Genomic DNA, 23,284 nt, shown 5'->3' on the forward strand with positions numbered 1-23,284 from the left:
CGGTGTTACTTATAAAGATGAAACATTTGAGGTTTATAAATAAGAGTATCATTTGAAAATCACTTCGCTCTTTTCGTCTTTATAAAACATTTGGCCATTTGGCAGGAAAAGTTGTGAATTAAGGGACCTAATTTTAACTCTTTAAGGGTGAATTGTTGATGATAAATATCTAATAAAATCCACAATGAACTGTCTGTTAGTACAAATTTAAATGAGTTTAATTTTAAAATCTGCACGAAGCATCGACCAACTGAGGCATTGCATGTTTTAACCACATGGGTACATGTATATGTGTGTATCAAATGAAAAAAAAAGGTTTATAGGAAGAAAGAAATAGTCTTAAAACACGGTTCTTGTGGTGATTTTGTTTCAAACATTTATGTAAGATATACAGACTTTCAATACGATCTGATGATCGTTGAAAAAGGGAGACTTTAGCGGCTAACATACATAATGGAATGGGCTACTTATAAACAATGATCTCGTCACGTTGAATATATAGTGTGAACAAAACCAAAATTTTAACATTAAAACGTGTAATCTTGTTATACAAAATAAAACTTGTAATCGCCATAGCTATAGTAATTCAACAATTAATGAAACTCCAGAAGCTATAACCAGGGGGAGCTTGCTTCTCGTTGTGTCCACAACATTTATAGCAGAACACCAAATAAAAACATACAATAACCTAAAATGTGATCATCGCATTGAAAATTTTAATTCATATGGGGGGGGGGTTATGGTTTAATGACTGGCCGAACCTCTCACTTTATGAATTTTAATCACAAACCAAACGCTAGTCTTAAATGCGAACTCAGTCGCAATGTCATTTGCAGAGAGGAAATTAAAACGTTTAGGTGAACGTTGCGCATATAGTTTACAAACACATATGGTCGTATCGTAAAAGACATTAAACTATAACCGGGATTAAGTTTAAGGCAAAGTCAGCACTGAAAAGTGTTCTTTAAAAAAGCATATCCGAGGGGCATCTAACTAATTGTCAATAAATTTTGTTTCAAGAACACATATTTTATAAACCGTGAATGTATTAGATATGTATCAATATCATTTATCGTTGTTTTTTTTTATAAAACTCAAAATCCTTGTTAAATGTTTTACTTGTTTACACAACTGTGCGAAGTCACAATATCATTCTTATTTAAATTCACCAGGCGAAATCGATATAATGACGCACGACAATGCAAATTAACAGATAAAAGCAGACCTCCCGTGTTATTCCATTAAAGTTTCTAATCTTTGTTTTCACATAAATCTTGAAAGATCTTTGGTTTTGTTAAACTCATGTTTTCATGGAGAAAAATAATACTTGTGTAATGCTTGTGTACAAAGAAGACTTTCTAGACTTTGTGTGTTCTTTCTTTAAATGACAATGATACTATCCATACAATCAAAAAGGTTGAAACCAAGCTAAAGCAGCCACCTGCCTACATAATCCACTTTGACCACCTCCCTTGATTGGCTGCATATTGATTGGACTGTCGTCTAGTCATACTAACATATAATTCGCCCAGACCTTAAACGAATTCCCTTCACACGTAATACGTGCATTGCATGCACATATCATTTTTTAACATTACTATACTAGAAGTCATCCAATAAATAATAAGGGGTGGATTAGAAAAATACAAAATGGTTTGATGCGGTCTCAGCTCAGAGCAAAGAGGCACACGAATCAGCGTCACGCCTCTCTTTACAAGGTGGCAGCCGAAGCTGTGACATAATTGAATTTTGTGGCATTTCATTTAAGTTTTACCTATAGTGTTCATCGGCAAATGCGAATTGAACATGCCCAAAGCAACTTGTTAAACAACTGCCTCATTTACTTCTAATTATCTCAACTGTTTACAGACGTAAATCTGTAGCTCGTAATGATGGCAGGGATAAGGCTAAACCAGGATTCAGTGGAGTCGCTTTCTTAAGGCTATACAATTTGTTTCACGATTAAGTCATTATGTCCAACATTTAGTATTTACACCTTACACTTATAGTGAACTGTGTATTGTCTTAAACAACAATTATTATGTTATCATTCAAACTGTTGGCTTTAATATTGGCCGGGTAAATTGGTTGTTATTTAGTTCCATTTAAACAAAGGTTTAAAATGACGTTTCGATTCAATGAATAAAAACCATGTTCTGCTGATCACTATGTGTTGATGATAACTCCATTGTTTGCGTTTTCGATGAACATAATTTATTACTAAGTACAGAAGTAAGTGTAATATTATAATTCATTAAGTACTCATGGTTGCCATGGAAACAAAATGTTCTTTTTTCATATGGATTACAATTTTAAAGAATGTAAGACAAAAATAACACCAACATTCACTAAATAAGTTCTAGACAAATATGGAACATCGTAAACATATAAATTATACTAAACATGTATGCACATTTTCTAGAAATAGGTGTGTAGTCCGAAATTGAACAGTTAGTAAATCTTACCAACTTAAAACAAATTTATTAACTACTCATGATTCAATTGATGTTGTGCATCTAGACTGCCATATGTTTTGCATTTATTTAGCAATTTTACATTGTTTTTTGTTCAATGATATATCTTATTTATGAGACATTATTAATTGAGTAACAGCTACTATGGAAACACTTAATTGTCAATTTCATATACGTGATATGTGTTATCCACAAATGTATGTAAAGTCAATATATTATTTATCTTAGCATAAGTGTAGATAGAAAACAAAATTCACTCATTTCAACATACTTGTACATGCTAACTATGTTTACTTATGGATGACAAAGTGATTACAAAACACAAGGTACCCATAGTTGATTAACCTCAAATTCATGCAAATCATTACAATGTATTTTGTTATTTCTTGATGAAAAATGACCTATTTAGTTTGGAATAAAACATCTGTTCTAAAAAAGGTCAATCACAACACACTATGAACACAATATATTGCCCATATTACCATTCACACAATGTCCAAACTGGCTTTAGATGTAAACTTGGTAAGCTGAGGTTGCATCAGGATTGGAAGATCTGCAATAATAGAAAAATATATAAATGACTGTTAACTTATAAGCAACCTTCTACACACAAATTAAAAATACATCACACAATGGAGACCGCCTATTTGTCCACAATGTATTGCAATAACAATCAATATGATAAGCAATCTTCTTCTTCATTGTTATTTTGTCTTTTCAAACCTGAAATTTGTGAAGATCACTACACATTATTAATCAATTTATATTATCAAAATGAAAATATTTTTGTTTCGTTCGAAATTCACTCTGAACCCTCCAGACATGCACAGAGAACAGAACATAGTCAATGGTCTAAATTAAAACAATTATTTAAAGTATAATGTTTTTTAATGATCTGATCATACATGTATTTATTGTCATCACCAAAGTATTGAAAACAAGGAACAACTAAGCTAGTAACACGCTTATCTCTTCCTTTGCACTACTGCTTTATCAAGAGTGTTAGCAGTTGTCCACCCTGAAACGTAATACATTTTTCTTTAAATACATAATTATGTCTTTTTAACAAAACATCCTCATAACTTTGCATCAATCATCTTTTTTAATCACAAGAAAATACTGTATAAATGCTAAACACGTATAAGGTAAACAATGCAGGGTGTAAGTCATATGATACTTGATAATTATGAGCACTTGTTTTGGTGTTCGCACTATTTAGTTTTGCTAGATCTGTATTTTTGAAACACATGACCGATTGGATGCAGCTTAAGAAAACAATTGACCGGTAAATATTTTCTATTTCTTCGTGAGCGCAACCATCATCTCTTACCCTTACCATGGACTTGGTTCTGTATTGTCTGTTGAGTATTACCATTGTAAGATGGACAACAAGGTGGACACAATAAACGTAAGCGTATTGCTGAAACATTACGTGGTCCTCAAGAATTTGTTGTTAACACAAAAGCTACAATAGGAATGTTAAACTTATTAACTGCCATAAACTTGTAGTTAATTTGCAACACTTGAACCATGATATGTATTAAATTTAGATTTATTCATATTATATGCCTGTACATCTTTTCTACTTGAATTGTAGCTTCATTTCTGTTATAACAACATACCATAACATTTTCTAAATATTTTATGCTTCATAGGTACCCGTTCAAATCTGTTGTAAATAATGCTACCATGCAATCATTATTTAATACAATATTATGTTAATACAGGGGATTGTTCATATGCAGTGAGTATCAAGCATATGCATAGCATATTCCTTTCTCAGTAAAACCTCTGTAACCAACCGTTGTAGCGTAGTACTTTCACGGGATCATGATGCTATCTGCATTTTACTATCATGTGCGCAATGCTTGTATCACAACACCTTTAATGTGCCGATTTCATTAACTTTATATTGTGTAATTCCTGTTTATATTGTCATATGTAGTCACAGATGGTGGTGGCATGGTAGTTAATATAGAAGCAATATAATTACCATAAATGAAGGGAATTTATGTTTATTTATATACTTTCATTTTGTTTTCATGTTTTGCCTTTAAAAAAAAAATGTTCAGTATTGAAACAACATAAAGTGTAGTATCCATCTCTTGCCATGACATTTTGCGGAATGCCAGCTCTATATTTGAGTACAATGACATAATACATTAAATGCTATTGGTGCAATTTGTAATTTACAATTACTCCTTTATAACAAATAGCATTTATCAATTAAAGTTTAATTTTCTATCGTTTGCAGGTTTGGAAAATGTTTGAGCTCTTGCAAAAGAGTCCTGTACAGAGGCACTGCAGAAAGAAGAGGCTGCCACTTAATGTGAAACAAGGTAAAATATATACATTTTCTGTGAATGGTTAGTTTTATAATATAACCGATTGCATATTGATATATATACTATTATTTGTTTTATTTTATTAACATCAGTAAGTATAAATAGCACTTGTAAAATTTCCATTTAGTATTATTATTATCTAAATGTAGCACTTTTCAGGCAGAGAAATATATTTCAGTTCAGAAAACATAAGTTTTTAACAGTTTATAACAGTAGCAATCAGCAGCATATGCATACTATTTCTCTCAAAATACAATGTTTTAAAAAGACTATTACAGTTCATATTGGCATTTGAAAAATGCTACCAGAAAATATATATTTGCATATATATCATGTTTTGTGTTTTGGTTTCCTTTCAATGATAATATATTATTTCTTTTGTGTAGAACATCAAAAAGATATGGATACCAGTTTGCATATATTGAAAAAATTGGCAGATATTTAGGCACATACAAATTGCACTTGTATGAATCAATGTGGAATCCATACTTTATTATATTTACAAACATGTTTTGTACGAAAGGACAAACAAACATCATTCACACATAGCAATTCATTGTTGATTGCAATCAACATTAAGCTCGAAGAAACCTTATACTGATTCTTTGTTCTTTAAGGTAGCTTTTTTCATTTTTTTTCTAAAGCAGTTATACAGAGACTAAAGCGGACCAAAACTCCAATGGCCAATTCAAATATAATATGGGTTGGCAAAAACGTGGTTTGGGAAGATCATATGATAGCAAGTCTGGGGTTGAACTTTAATTTGTAATCGGACATGCAAAGTATGGTATGTACGTACGGTGTTGGCATTAAAGATTGCAAGATATGTAACTTCCATAAAAGAAAGGGACCCAAAATGGCAGTGCTTCAAGAATAGGAATGGAAGTTCAAAGGCAGTTGAAGCAAACGTTGGTGATGAGCATGTGAAGGAAGTTGAGAAAGACATTGTCAATGTGTTATGATAATGGACGACGATTGCACAACTTTGGCTAGAATCAGACAGAAACTATCACACAGTGTCGAAAAGTTGAGTGATAAGTTATGTCTAACACAATTATCAAACATCTGCAGAAATGTTTTAACAATGTTTCATACAATAAAGGTATTGAAGAGGATTGTAAAACAGTTTTGAAACAAACAACCAATCATGTGGCCAGTCGTGTGGTTATAAAAAGGACTAATAGATCTATAAACACAAAGGGTTGCCTCATGGCCGGAACCTCGCCGGTGAAAGTTTACGAGCGGATATGGACGCCTCTTTTATTGTCTTAATTGCCAATTCTGATATAATTGCGCCATGTGGTTAAACAAAAGCTGTTGAGTCATTTAACAATATGGTTGCTACACAAGTACCAAAGAGAACACATTTGTCTGGATCAGACAGTTTATCAAATCGAGTTTCACGTGCTGTTGCCCAGAAAAATGATGACCATTCCTATATCACCACTTCGAACACTTCTCTTGGAATGTCCACTAGAAGGCTGATGGCAGAACGTGCACGCAAACTTGCAGAACTAAAAAGAAGAACAAGTGAAAATGAGAAAACAGTTGAATTCAATAAGAGGAGATTAGAAAGAATATTTTTGCAACGAAAATCCATTTTTTCAGGTGAAATTCGAGAAGTCGTTTCATATATCAGCCTGAGATAGCAGCTTTTCATGTATCCAATGACAGTCAGATATATATTCCTGTGACAAATCCCGATTGTGAAAACTTGTATGATCTGATATATTGAGCAATGCTAAGAAGGTTATCTTTGACATTGAGACCACATCTTTACATGGAAACACAGATATCAAACAGATAGCTGCCATTTGTGATCAATTTGAATTTAATAAGTATAACTCATCATCTAAAGCTATATCATCTACCCTCTTCAGCAGTTACACAGCTGACATCATATGGACATCTTCTTTTCTATCAGGGCAAACCAGTGTCAAGAATTGATTCAGTAAATGGATTGAGGTCTTTCAATACAAGTTTTAATCACAAGCTACATGCATCCTGATTGGTCACAATTTTAACAAGTTTGCTTTCCCAAGAATACATTTGTAGTTTGGCATTTGAAATGTCAGGATTATCTTAAAGTCTTGAGACAACAGTCCTGGGAACAGTTGACACCTACCAATTGTTTCAGCAAATGATTCCTTAACTTGAAAGTTATTGGCAGGAGCATATTGTGCCTGTATTTGTTCAAGAAAATGCTAATAATGCTATGAATTATGAATTTAGTCTACAGAACTGGTGTAATGTCATAGGTGTTTCTGTAGATTATTATCAACATCAAGTTGTTCTGTTTAATCAGCCTTTCGTAAGTGGAGGTACAAAGAAGCAGGCAAAGAAAAGGAAGTAACATTAAATTATTTGAAACGAAACAAAGTGGTGTCAGCAGTAATGATTGACAACATTGCTAAAAGTGGAATTCTTCTCGAGCATGACGCGAACTGTATCTTGCTCGGGTCTAGATGGATTGACTCAAATACTTAAGCCAGAGGTTACCAAACGAACAAGTATTATTGTTGAAATATACAATAGTGTTTATTTTGCATTGTGACTTATGCAAACAAATAGAAGAATATTGCATTCAATGTCTACTACTTTAAATGTATTGTGTATCTTAAAAAAAATGTGAGCAAATGTAAACTTTAAAAATATCAATATTGATTTCAGTATTATTGCGTTACCGTGGCATATCAAAAACTAATAGGTTATTAAAATTCCAAAAACTTTTTATGGATGAAGAAGTTTGTGTATGTAGTGAATGTTTTTTTAATATATAACTCTCATTTGTCTTCTGTAGTTTCTTGTGGCATAAACACTTTTCTGTAGTATGAAAAGTTTTATAAACAATTCAATACTTTTGATTGATTATGTTTGTTTCATACACACACAGTGTATAAACCATTGTTTTGTGTATATATTTTGTTATTCCAATAATATGTTGTTGCTAATGTATAAATGTATGCATAAATATGGAGTATACATTGGTCAAGTCATTTCAATAATTTCATGTATATGCCCCTTTAAGTGTTCATTAAACATGTGGTTTTTAGTTTGCTACAATATTAATCTTCTTAACAGATCTAGCTAAACATTATTGATAATTTGTTTTTATTGAAATTCAAACATACTTTTGAATGTGCATTTAGTAGTAGATTGGTCAAGTTGTGGCAAGAATTATAATACCTTGATATGCCCCTTTAATATATTGTATACATCTCTTGTTTTAAGTTTAAGTTATAAGTTTTTACTGTATTAACCTTCTTTTTCTGATCTAGTTACAAATAATTTTTGTTTTCATTAACAGGTGTGCCAGAAAATGAACGATATTGTTTTATCTGTAAGACGTGTGTCGAAAGTAAAGAACATGCCCTAATGATTTGTCCGCAATATGAAAATATAAGATCCAATTTAACAGAAAGTGCTCTTCTGGTAAACCAACATTTCAACACATTAAACCCAAGAGAGAAAATGAACTTCTTGCTGTCAGATGACCGCATCATTAAACCCAGTGCCAGAGCCTGTCATGACATTTTAATGAAGCGACGTAACCACATGTATATATAATCCACTTAATGTGTGCGCATAGTCAATTTCGTATCAAATAATAATATAAATTGTACTACATAATTTTCTCTTACTGTATTGTTTGATGATATATATTTTTATTTATTTTAAGAAAACTAATAATTTTAAACCGAATTTCATCAGGATCTTTTTCATATTTTTTTTTTATTTCTAACAGTTGAAATTTTTATTTATTGTAAAAAAACTTTTCATTTTAAATCGAATCTCCTTAAGCATCTTTCTTTATATTTCTAACAGATATGAAAGATTCTATGTTGTATATAATCGTTGAACATTTTTAAGAATTTTTAGAACTATCGTCTCTCGTAACTCTTTTAGAGTGGTTTTGTACATATATATATTATGATTTTGTACTGTTTTATTGTGCTTTATGTACAAAAGTGAGACGCTAATAAACTATTCTGTCTGTCTGTCTTTACAATTAAATCTACTTTTTCATTGGCATACAGCAATGAATGTTATAGTATGTGTTTTGATCTGCACCATGTACATGGTTTCCACTGAGTTTTTAAATTGTGTTTTATTGCAGTACATGCAGTTAAACTGCAGTTGTGATGAGACGACCCTGGTGACCTATTTTTTTCTTTTTACATTCTTATTAAATTATAACTTATAAAAATTTGTAAACTTGGACAAAATTGATACAGGAAGGCATGTAAAAATAAAAATGACTTATATGCATTTTCTTAATTTTCATATGTGAAATTAAGTTGCTTTTGTTTTTCAAAATTAAAAACCGGTAAATTATACGATTATACGTTCTACTTGAAAGAATATAGAATACTATGTTAGTGTGATTGTGTGCTTGAAATTATCCGACGAGTTGAAGAAAAGTTTACATGGCGAGGCTTGCCCTTATCCTACAATATATTTTAAATTCTTTCCCGATGGAATAAACAAATCTTTAATTTCCAAAACCAATTGCAACAACTGATTAAATTAACTGAATCTAACATTGCGTATTCATTTTAAAATTGGGCTATTGTTGTAAGGTTTTTATACGTATCACTGATTTCTACTATAAAAATCATTCTACTGATTTTTTTTCGACTTAAAGGTTTGTACAGAGGGAATGTCGGTACTTGCGCGTTTAATTTCTTGTGTAGGATTACCGAAAAGCCCGCTAAGAGGCAACATATGCTGAATAGTTAACATTAATATCATTGCTTGCACATTAACATTCATGCGAAGCCAAAAACCAATCATACCAATGACATATTGACCCTTTCAGATGTGAATATGGGGATTTCGTTACTCGGCGGGCGAATGTAGAATTACCGAAATTCCCGCTTTAAGTCATTATTTTTCAAAACAAGTGGGATATTGTTGTTAAGTTTTTGCCTGTACCACTGCTTTTTAATATAAAAAAGCTCCTAGATGATTTTGGCAATTGAAGGTCTTTACAGCGGGGATTTTGGTACCTGACCGTGCTTTGCACTATTAATTCATACTCGGAATCCCAATAATAATGTTTATATTTTAGTTTTTCACGACCAAACTTGGAAAAAAACAATGGTTAATCAGTGAAATCAGTGTATTTTGCAATATTTTATCTAAATATCCGCAGTATTTGGATAAATAATTAATATTAATGGGGATTGCGGGGGATTTCAGGGGATTTCGGTAATTATGGGGATTTTGCTATTTCTACACACCGAAAAAAATTCTGCCATTTTGAATTGACTCGTCAAGCATGATTCAACAATTATTCCCGCAAATATTGTTAGCTTGGGTCTATAAACAACTCTTATTTGTACACACTTTTACTAACTGAAATAAAACTGTAAACATCTACTGGTTCTTGTTCTACTCACCAAGTTTGTGTGACAGCCATGTTTGTTTTCTTCAAGTTTTCCTTCAATGCTTGCTTCCATGACGAGAAAATTCCATGAAAATTCTGCACACATTTATACTCAAAATCACTTGTCTCACGGTATCACTTGTCTCGCGGTATTTCGTTGTGCGCCACCTAGCCGATGTTTACATTGTCAACAAGCTGACCTTCTTTCGTTTTTCATTGAAATACTATTTTCTGGGTGAAATTGAGTGGAATATTGGTACGTTTGTTCATTTTCTTTGTTATGTATATGTTTTTTATTAAAATGTAGTAAAAAATAGCAAACAATTGACTTGTCAACCTTTTCATCAATGTTTACAAGTTCGTCTGCCGTATCAATTAGGTCAGACAACACACTTTATAAAACGGTTAACATAAACTAATTCCTAGCAGTTTTGTAAATATGTCGGGCTCAACACTTAATTTAAACTATGAATAAAAAGGTATTGACAATGTTAACAATGAAAGATAATTAACAAGATCTGTTTGATTATTTTCGGAAATTGAAACCATTCAGAGACATGAAGCCATATGACAGAAATAATTTGCAAAGGGCATATGCTGCTTGCTACATTGTCCGCGATGTCCGTGTATCGTGCTGCCAGGGTGTATCAGGTGCCTGAATCAACAGGGACAGAACCAGACAAAATGTGTCGATTGACTGTCATCATGGGGCAGACAAACTTTTCACAGAAGACGAAGAAAGAAAGTTGGTTGACCATATTGTATACATGGCAGACATTGGGTATGGCTACGTACTAATAGGCATCCTGTACATGGCATGGGACTATGCAATGTTTCTTCACAAGCCTGTAAAGGCAAAATAACATCTAAGTCAGGGTTGGATGTATTCTTTTCTCTCCAGGTGGGATGGGCTTAAAGTTGTTAAGCCCCAATGCCTCTCTTTCTCAAGGGCTAAGTTTGAAACCAAGGAAAACATTGACAAGTACTTCCACGAGTTAAATTCTATTCTCACTGAACATGATCTGAAGCAATCTCCACAAAGAATTTTTAACATTGATGAGTCTGGATTCTGAACTGAACATAAACCGCCCAAACTAGTATGCGGAAAAAGAACCAAACATCAAGCAGTAACATCAGTCCGAACGAAGACAGTAACTGTCATTGGGGCTGCGAATGCTCTTGGCAACCACATACCACTCTTTAACAATTTTCCAGGGAAAAGGTGATGTGATGAATTGCTGGAAGGTGCTGCCCCTGGATCTCATGGCGGCATGACTGAAAGTGGGTTTGTTAATAGGGACCTGCTTGAAAGATACCTGAAAGGTCATTTCACCAACCATGCTGGACTGATAAAGGACACAGACAAGCCAACAACATTGATCCTGTATGACGGTCTCAAATAACATGTGTCACTGACCCTGACTGATTGGGCTAAGGAACATTCAGTGGTATTGTTTGTATTACCACCCCATTCTAGCCACCTCACCCAGCCCCTTGATATTGGTGTGTTTGGACCTATGAAACACCATTATAATAATAGTGCAAAGCGTACATGCATGCAAACCCAGGGGTGTCCATCACAAGGTATGAAGTTGCTCGGTTGACTGCAAGACCATACGGTAGAGCTTTTTCCCCAGACAACATCACAAGTGCTTTCTGAAAGGCTGATATTTACCCGTTCAATCCCGATTTGATCACATAAACAGCTACAGCACAATCGGCCATCTACAAACATCCACCAGAAATGCTAAGAGATGATGCAGAAAGTACAAGTGCTGAAAACTAAGACAACCAGGCCAATACATCAACTTGTAAAATTAGTGAAAATTTCTTTGAGGAAAGAACAATAACAAAAAATTTGACCATAAAACCAAGAAAAAAAATAACACCAACATATAAATTACACGGAAGTCTAATGTCTGATAAAACATGGAACAAATAAAACTCCAACATCAAAAGAAAATTCTGCTGGAAAAAAACGCCATGAAAAAGGAAAAAATGCCTAAATCAAAGCAAACAAATAATAAAAAAAACATGTAAATCCCCACAGGCAACAACATCTGGACTGCAAATCAACCGGGTCAACAAGCAAGGGAAAGATGATTAATCTGAAACTGATAGTGATGATGAGGATCAATCGGATCTATGCTGTGTATGTGGCAGGTCGTCCCCTCCACAGCTGGAGGACATACACACACTGGTCATCATTAAATGGGGCCAGTGTGACAAATGCCAACACTGGGTCCACTTGACATACTGCTGTCATGTGAGGGTCCTGAGAAGAGACAGCACGTTTTTGTGCATTCACTGTTCTGCTGAAGAATGAATGACAAACAATTTTTTATCAAATAAAACAATAAAATGTATGCATTAACTTGAAAAACTATAACATATAAACATTAATATCCCTTAATATGGTAATGAATTGGAAATTTAGTGTAAAATAACCTCAATTATGTTATGATAAACATGTTATACCTAATTACCGCGACTCAAGTGATGTCATTAACAAGGACAAAATGGCCGATTATGTGCAAAATGTTGCATTTATTTTCGCTTAAAGATGTCGCTTTTACATTGAATTATATAGGGAAACTATTTATTATATTGTGACCTAAACAATAGCACAGTTCTGCTGTGGCGTCACTAATTGCTTAGCAGACCGATACAGAGGTCACGTGGTTTAACCTCAGAAAAAGGATTCACTACATGTTGTGTACACTGCAATATTTACATAGTGCGAAATGGCAAATTACGCTTCGATGATAGTAATTAAATTGGCATCTTGTTATTTGTCCAGGAAGTTTTGAAATGCGTGTACCTAGGAACCTAAATCCTGTAGTTCTTGATTAATTCCAGAATGTATTTCACAAAGCAATACATTCAGGAATAAATCAAGAACTACAGGATTCAGTGTATAGCTAACTACTAGTCAATTTTATTCTTTCTGTAGCCAAATATTTATTTTTATTTGGCTACAGAAAAAATAAAATTGACTAGTTATCTATTTACTTGTAATAATGTTTAGATCTAGTTGAAACTGTCAGTCAATTAGCAAAAACTACACATCAGGCAATATGGTTAGCATTTTCGTTCAGTTTTGACTGATATTTGTACAACCAAAGTTTTACATTGTGAATTATGTATTGGATGAATTATTAAGGTTTCAAGTTATTAAATACAAGTTATTTTTAAAATTTAAAGTTTATTTATATATACACATCAACAGTAACAGTACTTGTATTGCATGAACTTTTAGACTATTGTATTTAATTTACATGTATATTTGTACATTTTGAATTGTTATGAGAAATACATGTATATAATTATTTACATCATTTAACATTTGTAACCCTGCTACTTGTTCTTTTAATAACTAAGACAATTTGATTTATACAGAATATGTTTTAAAGGGGCCTTTTCACAGATTTTGGCATTTTTTTTAACTTATTCATTAAATGCTTTATATTGATAAATGTAAACATTGGATCGTAAAAGCTCCAGTAAAAAATAAAGAAAAAAATTAAAAAAAGGAAAAGAAAATTGCCCGGAGCAGGTTTCGAACCAGTGACCCCTGGAGTCCTGCCAGAGTCCTGAAGTAAAAACGCTTTAGCCTACTGAGCTATTCCGCCAAGTACACATTCTTGACGTATTTTATACCTTATATAAGCAATCTTCGTAGTTTCACAAAATTTAACGACAAAAACAGAACTCTCCAAATTATTCAATCGTTTCGCGTTGCAACGCTTTATAATTTTTAGGTTTTAAAATCGTCAAAAGATGCATATAATGGCTATATTAGAGCATGGTTAATGTTCAGTATTACTGTTTCCTCACAAATATCATAACTAAAACGAAAACTTACGAATCTGAAACAACTTTTTTCAATTTTGTCAATTTACCAAAGCGTGAAAAGATCCCTTTAATAGCAAGAGGCATCGATTTTTTTTAAATGGAAATATTTGAATGATATTCGGCATTGATGTAATACTACTTAAAAGAAACATAATGATGTCTTTCTTTTTTTATTTGGATGAAAAATGAATTTTTTATGATTTTTTTCAAACACGTAAAAAAAGTTGATTTTTTCTGCTGTTTTTTCTGCCAAAAATTTGGTTCATTGCCAGCAAACAACTGACATTTGCATTTAACCAGCTATTTTGGCCATTTATAAGTTATTTTAATATATGTGAATGCCTTTTTAGACATAAAACACATTAAAACATATTAATAACAAATATTTTTTATTGGTTTTGCACTTTTTACTGCAAAGTTTATGGCAAAATAAAAGGGGATAACAAAAACACAAGGAAACCGGGACTTGCGCCTGCCTTTTGCTTAGATCTACCTGCTCAGTTCAGTTTCTTCTTCTTTAAAATTACCAATGGCTGTGTCTCAAGGTCTGAAAAGATAGAAGAATAAAGTATAATAAAAGAAATCACATACTTCATAGTACTTTAACCAGCAAACCAGAATGACCGAGCCCCCACATAAATCCATATACTGGTAATAATAATAATATAGAACAATTTTTAAAGGAGAAAATGTCCATATTTACATTTAGCATATACCATTACAATGATAATAATGGTGCACATTATTTTTTGTAAACAATAAACAATATAATTAATAAGCTTTAAATTCCATATGACTTGTGCATACTTTGAAGTGTCATACAATTTGAAAAAAAAGTAAAAATTGCCAAATACAGTCTTGTTTTCACTGAAATATAAATTGTTCTAAGCAAATAATGATTAAAAGGGCTTTTTACTACATATATTTTGGAAACATCATCCAAACCTGTTAAACAATGAATTGTAGTTTATTCTTATACAATTGGGAAAAATAGAACTATTATAAGACTTATAATGTAACTTTTTTGAACCTACATGAAAATAGCCATTACTAAACTAAAAACAACTAAAAAATTTTATTTCAAATTAAGTATTAAATTTGTAATTTGATGAAAGTCAAAAAGTCAATTGGTAATTTCTGAACTGAATTTGGGTAAAAGATGTTTTTCTATAGGGACTATGTCCAAATAACGGTTTTAAATGAAGCTGAAAAAGCCCATTGATGGACAAATGTAAGTATTATGTTCATAAATCTGGAACCTGAAAAAAAAATTTGGCCCAAAAATTTGTTTCAGCCTACCTAAAACATGTACTATGCTTGCTACTTTAGTATACAAAACATAAGCTTTTTAGCTTCAAAACAGTTATAATGACATTTTTAAATGCTTTCAATATCAATTCTGATGTTTGAATGATCAAGATGATACATGTTTAACAAACATTATCTAAAAAGTCTGAATAAGGTTAAAAACACAAATATTATTCCGCCATTTTTCCTGAAACAAACTTGTTTACGCCTCATAAAACAAGGGAAAAAAAATGAACATGTGCTAGAACTACGCAGTCTTCACGCTAACTATAAGCCCGACAGTCCGGGTCTGGTGAAATGTTATTCGGGCTACTAGTAATTAATAATTTATATAGTCGGGCTATTGGATTTTTTAGCCGTTTCAAATAAAGCATAATAATTCGGGCTAGTGGTTTAAATATATTACCGTGAAGACTGGAACTATGGGACCAGAAATATAAATACATATAGAACAATGTCTAATCTAATTCAGCATTCCATTAACTGTAACATCATTCTAACTGTAACATTTAACTTAAGTTGATGTCTGCTACATTCACCTTCAACATCAATTTCCAGATCTCCATTCTTATGTTCATCTGCTAGGTTATACACATAAACTGCTTCATCGTTTCTTTATATACAGTTATACCACTCTGGATATCCAGGTACCATGGATATGACTCTGCCATAAAAAGGTTTACGTTCATTATTTTCCATTTGGTAATGAATTATTTTTTTCCCAAAGTACAGACAATTTTCTGGGTCCATATGTACTTTCAAAGCACTCTGAATTAATTTTTTCACATTCATTGTAAGTTTTTCAATGCTATATTGTTCACCCTTTTCACTTATTTGGAAGAGTTTTTTGTCTTCTTGTTGACCTAGCACAAATTTACGGAAATGAAGCTGACATTTCAAAGCTTTCTTTTTTTCAGTTTCTGACTTAATTGTCTGCAGCTGGTTATCAACAGTCTCCTCATACTACCAAAGTCCATATAATAACATTTCATCAATAATTTTTTCACGTTGAAGATATTTTTCATACTCTTTCTTCTCAATAGCTTCTCTTTTCTTTGCAAGGGACTCCCTTCTTGACTTTTCAATGTCACTTATCCGTTGTTTGTACCGTTTCCTAATCTCTAAACCTTCCTTTCTGGACTTATCAAGGTGCAGCTTTTTTTTCTCATCAGGCAAGGAATTTAGCCATTCACCAGTTTTGTTGAGACTGAACATAATGTAACTTTCATTGCACAATGTTGAAGCAGCTGGTCTATACCGTATCAGTTTATCTAAAAGAGAAAATACACGTTCTGGGAATTTGTTATGGCGAGGTACTGATACAGTTTCTCTTGCCAAAGATTCTTCTATGGAAGAAAATTGTCCACCCGGCAAATGCTCACCTGCTGCTTTCTGTAGCAACCTCAACCATGCTGTGAATATAAACTGCAATAATGCAGATGTTTGTGCATCAAAATCATCATGTTGTATTAGTCTTTCATACACTGCATCTTTTTTTACAAGGTCAGGAAATGGTGCATCTGTGTCAAACATAATATCAGAACAGTCCTCTTTGCCGCGCTCCAAAAATGAATTTAAGGACTGATACACAATATTCGCCTTTTCTAGAGAACAATCTTTGTCTTCCAAAGCCCGCCAAAATGGAGCTGTCACAAGTTTAGAACAAATGCCAAGAGCCTTTAAAACTGCCATATGAAATTGTTCTTTAATGTCAAAATATACTGCTTTTTGTAGCCTGTTCGATGGTTTGTGTGTCTTTTCAAAGAATTCGCGTATGTCGTTCTGCAAGTAAAATACGATTTCTGCATCATAAAACAAGATGTTAAATCTATTTCCACGAAATGGGACCAGTAATGAGGCACTTTTCTTTTTTCTTTTCTCGTCTTCATCCTTCTGATTCATGAAGGTTTTAAATTCAGTATAACATCCGCTTTTCTCGTCTGCACCTCTTGCTAGACATTTACATGCTGTTCTAACAAGCCTTATACTACTGCTTTCATCTTTCTTGGTGAACATCTTTGTTTCAGGATTGGCTCCTGCTCCTTTTTCAGTTGTTTGCGTGTTTTCTTCATATTGTTTTATAACTTTGTCAGCCACTTCAGCAAACTTTACCAAGATGTGTACTCCACAGTAAAAATTATTCATTCTAGAAATAGATTCTTGTTCTAAATCTGACAAAGAGTTCCAGTTCGAATAAACAGATGGCAAAATTTCTTCTCTTTATGCTTTCAACAATTCTTGAAATTTCTTTTCAGTAGCTGCGCGATCAGACATAGTGTTTTTAATTTCTGCTAAAATTTGTTTGCCTACTGATGTATTTGTGCAGTCATTTATGTCATTTATTATTAGCTTCAAAGTTGCAAGACAATTATCAGAGCTTTTGTTAATCATGTCTTTCAGTCCAATTACCCATTCTTTTTCACTAGAATCCCTCACTGAAAAGACTTCATAGCAGCTCCCACTCTTTCTAGTTTCATCTGACTGAAGAGTCGTGTCCTTTTCGCACCCTAGCTCTTCCGATATATGCATGTAAGCAACACCTGCACGTTGATCCCCTATTCTGTTGATGGTTCTTACAGATGGCAATTTTTCAACAGTTCTTCCGCAAAACTGGGCCACATGTTTAATAACTTTTTTCACATGATTCACCCCAACCCCCTCACTCAGCAAATTCATCACACACAACTGAGTGTTTGCTGTTAAAGTGTTCGTTTCTGTTTCAAAAGTTTCCACTTCAGATTTTTTCTCATCTTGAATTAACATCTCCACATAGCCTACATCCTCTTCAAGAGCAGCGTTTTTAGCCTTTTCTTTCTCAATGTCACATTGAAGGCCATCTCTTTCTTCAAGCAATTTACTTTTGTCAATTTTAAGTTTTTCTGTCACTTTATTTCTTTTTTCCAAAGACTGCTCTTTTTGTGCCAGGGATTTGTCTAATTTATTCACCTTTTTTTGCAAAGTTTTAACTTTTTTTTCCAGTCCAGTTTTATCCCTTTTACTCCTTTTATACACATCACCAAAGTTTTTGCTTCTACTTAGGAGTTGTACTTGGGATGCAAGTTCAGAACATTTCGCACGTTTCTTTCTGAGGTAACCTGCCTTTTTAGTCGACGTTTACTGGCTTTCAGGGAGGCATTTTCTTTTTGGAGGGCTGTTAAGTTTTCTTTAAATGTGTTCGCTTCTGCTTGTAATGACTTAACAGTTTCATTTAAGGACTCTACTTGTGACTGTGTAGAAATATCTTCATATTCTTCAGACTTGGTTTTACGGGCTGACACACCTGTTGATACAGATGGTATCTGATGAATGAATATTTCATTAAGTAGTTTCTTTTTCTTTTCTCCGCGAAGAGAAGACAGACTTTTTTTCAGATTTGAAATTGTTCTCCTTAAAAATCCAGCATCACACTTCAGTAGACTGGCAACTTCTTCATAAGTACATGGTGTTTTTGCTATTGCATTACATAATTCAAGAATGTTTTGATTTTTAGAGTTCCAATATCATCCAAACTGAAAGTAAGGACACAATGTTGTAAAATTTTGTTTTTTACAAATTCAGCTGCCATCTTTATTCCGTGAAAACTTTGGTGGCAATAATTTCTCCTGTCACAATTGTTTGTGTAGCGACATCAACTCCTGTATTACTTACCTCCAGCAGAATGTACTATTAACAGTGTGAACAAATAATATACCAAGTGTAGCAATGAAATTTTTTAATCAACAAAAATAATAAACAAATGTAAACAAGATATGTGTTTGTCAGAAACAATGCCCCCTAATGCGCCGCTTTGATTTTTTTTACCTTGAAGTATGACACAATCATGCAAAATATCAAGTTACTGTCTTCAATATTGCAAAAGTTATGACAAAACTTTAAGATTTCTTAAAGTTTTGGACAGACAGACAGAATGACAGACAGACTGGCCAAAAACCTTGTTTTAAAAAGGGGGCATAAAAAGATTGTGATCTCTATGTACCTTGTCCAATAAACAAAAGAAACGTTCCAGGTTAACATATAGTTACATTACCAGGGCTTTTTTTCAGATGATTTTATAGCTGTTATTGGGTCATATTCCCAATGGTTAATTTTTTCTCCCCAAATCCATTCAAAAAATTCCCGATGGACAGGTTGACTTTTAAAATTTAAAAAGAAAATAAAAATTTCTAATAAAATGTAAATAACCATTTTACTAAATGATTTTCATTCATATCATTCTATTTTATAGTTTAACCAAGAAAAGCATTATTTTTTACTTATGAAATTTTCCAATTTAGTTGTGAATTGACGTTGAAATTCCCAATTACACATGTAAAGGTCATGTTCCAAAAGTAGTGAAAAAAGCCCTGATTACCTTACTATTGATTTAGCATTATGTGTACTTATAGGCTAACAGAAATCAATTATTATTTCATGTTTCCAACTCAGTATTGCTTTATTCATAGTATTGTTATTGTGAAGAAAATGACTTTCCTATTGGAAATACTGACATTCTAACATGATAATAAAACCAAATATGTAACTTAAAGATACCCTACATGGTTAAAATAAACATGACTTTTTTTAGATGTCATAAAGTTAACAACACAAGTCAGAGATGAAATTATACAATAATATCAATCATTAAAAAGCCAATTTTCTTCTTAATATTATCTTATTATTTTATATAACCCTCTCTGAAATGTGTTCATATAAACATATTATTGATTAAAAAAAATCAATAATCAAAATTTATATGAAAATGAATATTAAGTGAGTGTGTCAGGTTCATATTGTTAATAATGTACTAGTGGTTGGCTTGATTAGAGTGTAATAAATAAAATTACCAGCATACCTTGCTGGAGGTAGGGTCTTTTGAAGACGACTGCCTTTTTCCAGTTCTCTGAGGAAAGGTCAAAGGTATACTCTTGCTCTGTGTAGTGAGATCAAGGCTCTGGCTTTCAGGCTCTGGGTCGCATGTTGGCAGTTCTTTGTTGCTCTATAAAGAAGAACACTATTAACAGTTCATTGTTTTTACCATTCAAGGCTTTTTAAGCCTGTTGGGGAAGGGGCCTTAGCCTTCATATTATATAGGAAAAAGTGTGTGAAACCCAAAATTTGGGGATACAACTCACGCAATGTTAGTCTTAGAGGAATGAAATTTTCAGGTGTACGTTTCTTTTTTTGGGATAAGTGCATGAATATCATGAAACATTTTGAGAGGATGTAGCCTTTTTATGAAAATTTCTGAGGGATTGTAGACTAGATTTGGCTACAGCTTTAGAATTTGAAAAAAAAGAATGCTCTTCAATATCTTGTGATATCAGTCTTCTTAACCCTTTGCATGCTGGAAAATTTGTCAAAAAATCTGCTAAAATGTCGTCTGCTGAATTCCTAAAATTAGCATCTTCCTCGATTTTTTCAAAGAATAATATCAGAATAGCAAACAGTTTGGATCCTGATGAGACGCCACATTTTGTGGCGTCTCATCTGGATCCAAACTGTTTGCAAAGGCCTTTAAAATTCGGTTCCCGCACTGAAAGGGTTAAACTCAATTATGTGATATCTGTCTTCTTAAACTACATTTTGTGATATCTGACTTCTTAAAGAATAAAGGTATATATTTCAAATGCATAAACATTAGTGAATTACAATAATGATGATTAATTAATGTTGATAATAAATGTATTTCAAAATGACCGATACATTGCCATAAAATAAAATTACATGGGGTTTATGTTTCAAAATGTCATTCTGCTGAAGTGTCATTTATATACTAAGAAAAATATTTATTGGTTAACATTGCAAATTATTTTTTATCTAGTACCTGATGCGGAAGCTCCAACTTTGCAGCTATTGCAGCCAAGTCGTGTGTAAATTGACCTCGCTGCGGTGATACACGCTCACTGTCAGACCCCGGACACTCACTGTTAGACTCTGAGTCAAACTCTTGAATTTGCGACTCTTCCCAATCCGCAGACTCTGACTTAATACTATCAGACATATGTCTGCAATAAGATAATATCTATTTACAGATATACGAATGAAATCTACCATTACGATATAATGTCGGCATAAATATATCTTTCGATAATGTTTAGCACGTACAACACATTTGTTGGCAACTTTACAGAGGAAAACAAGAACAATTGTTATTTACGTCGTATGAATTTTCAACAACGGCGGCCATCTTGCCATTCATGAAACGGGTCAATAGTGGGTCCATACATTAGCAAAAACCAGCAGAATCACGGCATTTTGCAAAGCAATGAGTGGCATGAATGGAAAGGAGAATGATTAACCTACAAAATAAAAGCAATTTTTCTACTGGGCAATGTATCTTACCTATTTTTCTCGATCTCGTAAATTTTCTGAAGCTTTCTTTAAGTCTTCTACGCACTTATGTGGAAACGAAAGTGCTTTGCCCGCGAACTTAAATGTATTAACTTTTATGATTAGTGGTTATTTTAACCATATCCAATCGAAAACCACCTTTAAAACGACGTAATTCCGACCCCCTATCGGCGCTATTTTTATGAACGAGATTTCGCGCAGGAATTTTTCAGTAATAAATGAGCCGTAAACAGTTGCCTCCCTTGTGCCCATCGCTACCTTTAATAACACTGTGTAGAAAGATTTCATTAACATAATCGAATGTTCTTCCTGGAACGATCCAGTACTAAGCAACAATGTTTTTCCTATATAAAAGTGAAAGCTACTTAGCAACAGTGTACAGTTACCTTCACCCTTTTTCTAAATTTTAATCTCATAATTCTCTTTACTTCTAATAACATTTCACCCAAATTGATGTTATCTGAAGCCATTTTGCTTATCAGACAGAAAGTGTAAACAAAGAAACTTGTCTGAGCTAGGGGCAGTCTTGAATGATAAGGGATACAGGTGAATCTAAAAATAGCACAGCTAAAGTGTGCTATTGTGTCTCGCGTTTTGTTTCGGAGATCTTCCTTAAATTTCAAGTTAGTATTTGTTGATTATAACATATAATTAATTTTATTTTATTTACGCACATGTAGATTTGTGCGTAAATAACTTGAAGGTAAGTACGAATTTGGATTTTACGTTAATAATATATATTCGCGAGGTACATTTACCGTGCGTTTATACTTAGTTGTTTTTTTAGTTGTACATGTACACTCCCTTAAATTGGATTTGTATACAATTAAAATGTATTTGTACATATTAAGAATAGTTTTGGTTCGTTGTTTCATTAAAAGATTCCACACCTTTGTTGATCAGACCCAGCCCTCAGCAGCCTACCCGTATTTCCAGTGTCGAATCTTCAAGGTTGTTCTGACAGACCACAAACGATAGTTTCAGGTACATACTATTCCTGAAGTTGTTTCTTAGGTTATTAAAATGCTATTTGTACTTGGCATTTTTTTTACACTTTTATAACAGCATAAAGTACTAGTCAGCAGTAGTGCAATACTTTATGCAGATAAACTGATAATTTGAATTAAATGTGTTATTCTGGTGACTATAGTATATCATTTAAATTAAACTGCCATAATATTTCAGGTTTTAAACCCGTACATCAAAATTAATAGCCCTGAATATTTGAAAAGTTAACAATAATACTTGTCGATGAAAAAGTGAATATCTTGTTTTAATAAATTAAAAATCTTGGGATATTTAAGCAAATGTATTTAAATGATCATTACTAATCCTAAATGTGTACTTTTGCAGAAGCTGTCAAGCGAGTCTTTCCGAACTAAACGAACAGTGAAAAAGAGTAGCTGCCGAGCCAGTCATTCCGAACTAAACGAACTGTGAAATAGAGTAGCTGTCAAGTGATTCTTTCCGAACTAAACGAACAGTGAAATAGAATAGCCTTCAAGCGAGTCTTTCGGAACTAAACGAACATTGAAATATAGTTTTTCATAAAAGATTTGTTCGAAATGCCAGTGACCGTGACT

General features: G+C 32.9%; 2 protein-coding genes across 4 annotated transcripts in view; one reads left to right on the forward strand and one right to left on the reverse strand.

Annotated features, from left to right (window-relative positions):
• LOC127855585 (probable thiopurine S-methyltransferase) overlaps positions 1 to 23,284 on the reverse strand; it is a 288,200-nt gene that overhangs the window by 159,503 nt on the left and 105,413 nt on the right. The gene's annotated exons all lie outside the window — the stretch shown is intronic.
• The window catches only part of LOC127855579 (uncharacterized), a 142,624-nt gene that overhangs the window by 54,875 nt on the left and 64,465 nt on the right, over positions 1 to 23,284 (forward strand). The gene's annotated exons all lie outside the window — the stretch shown is intronic.

The sequence above is a fragment of the Dreissena polymorpha genome, chromosome 13 (assembly GCF_020536995.1).
Source record: "Dreissena polymorpha isolate Duluth1 chromosome 13, UMN_Dpol_1.0, whole genome shotgun sequence".
Classification (NCBI taxonomy): domain Eukaryota; kingdom Metazoa; phylum Mollusca; class Bivalvia; order Myida; family Dreissenidae; genus Dreissena; species Dreissena polymorpha.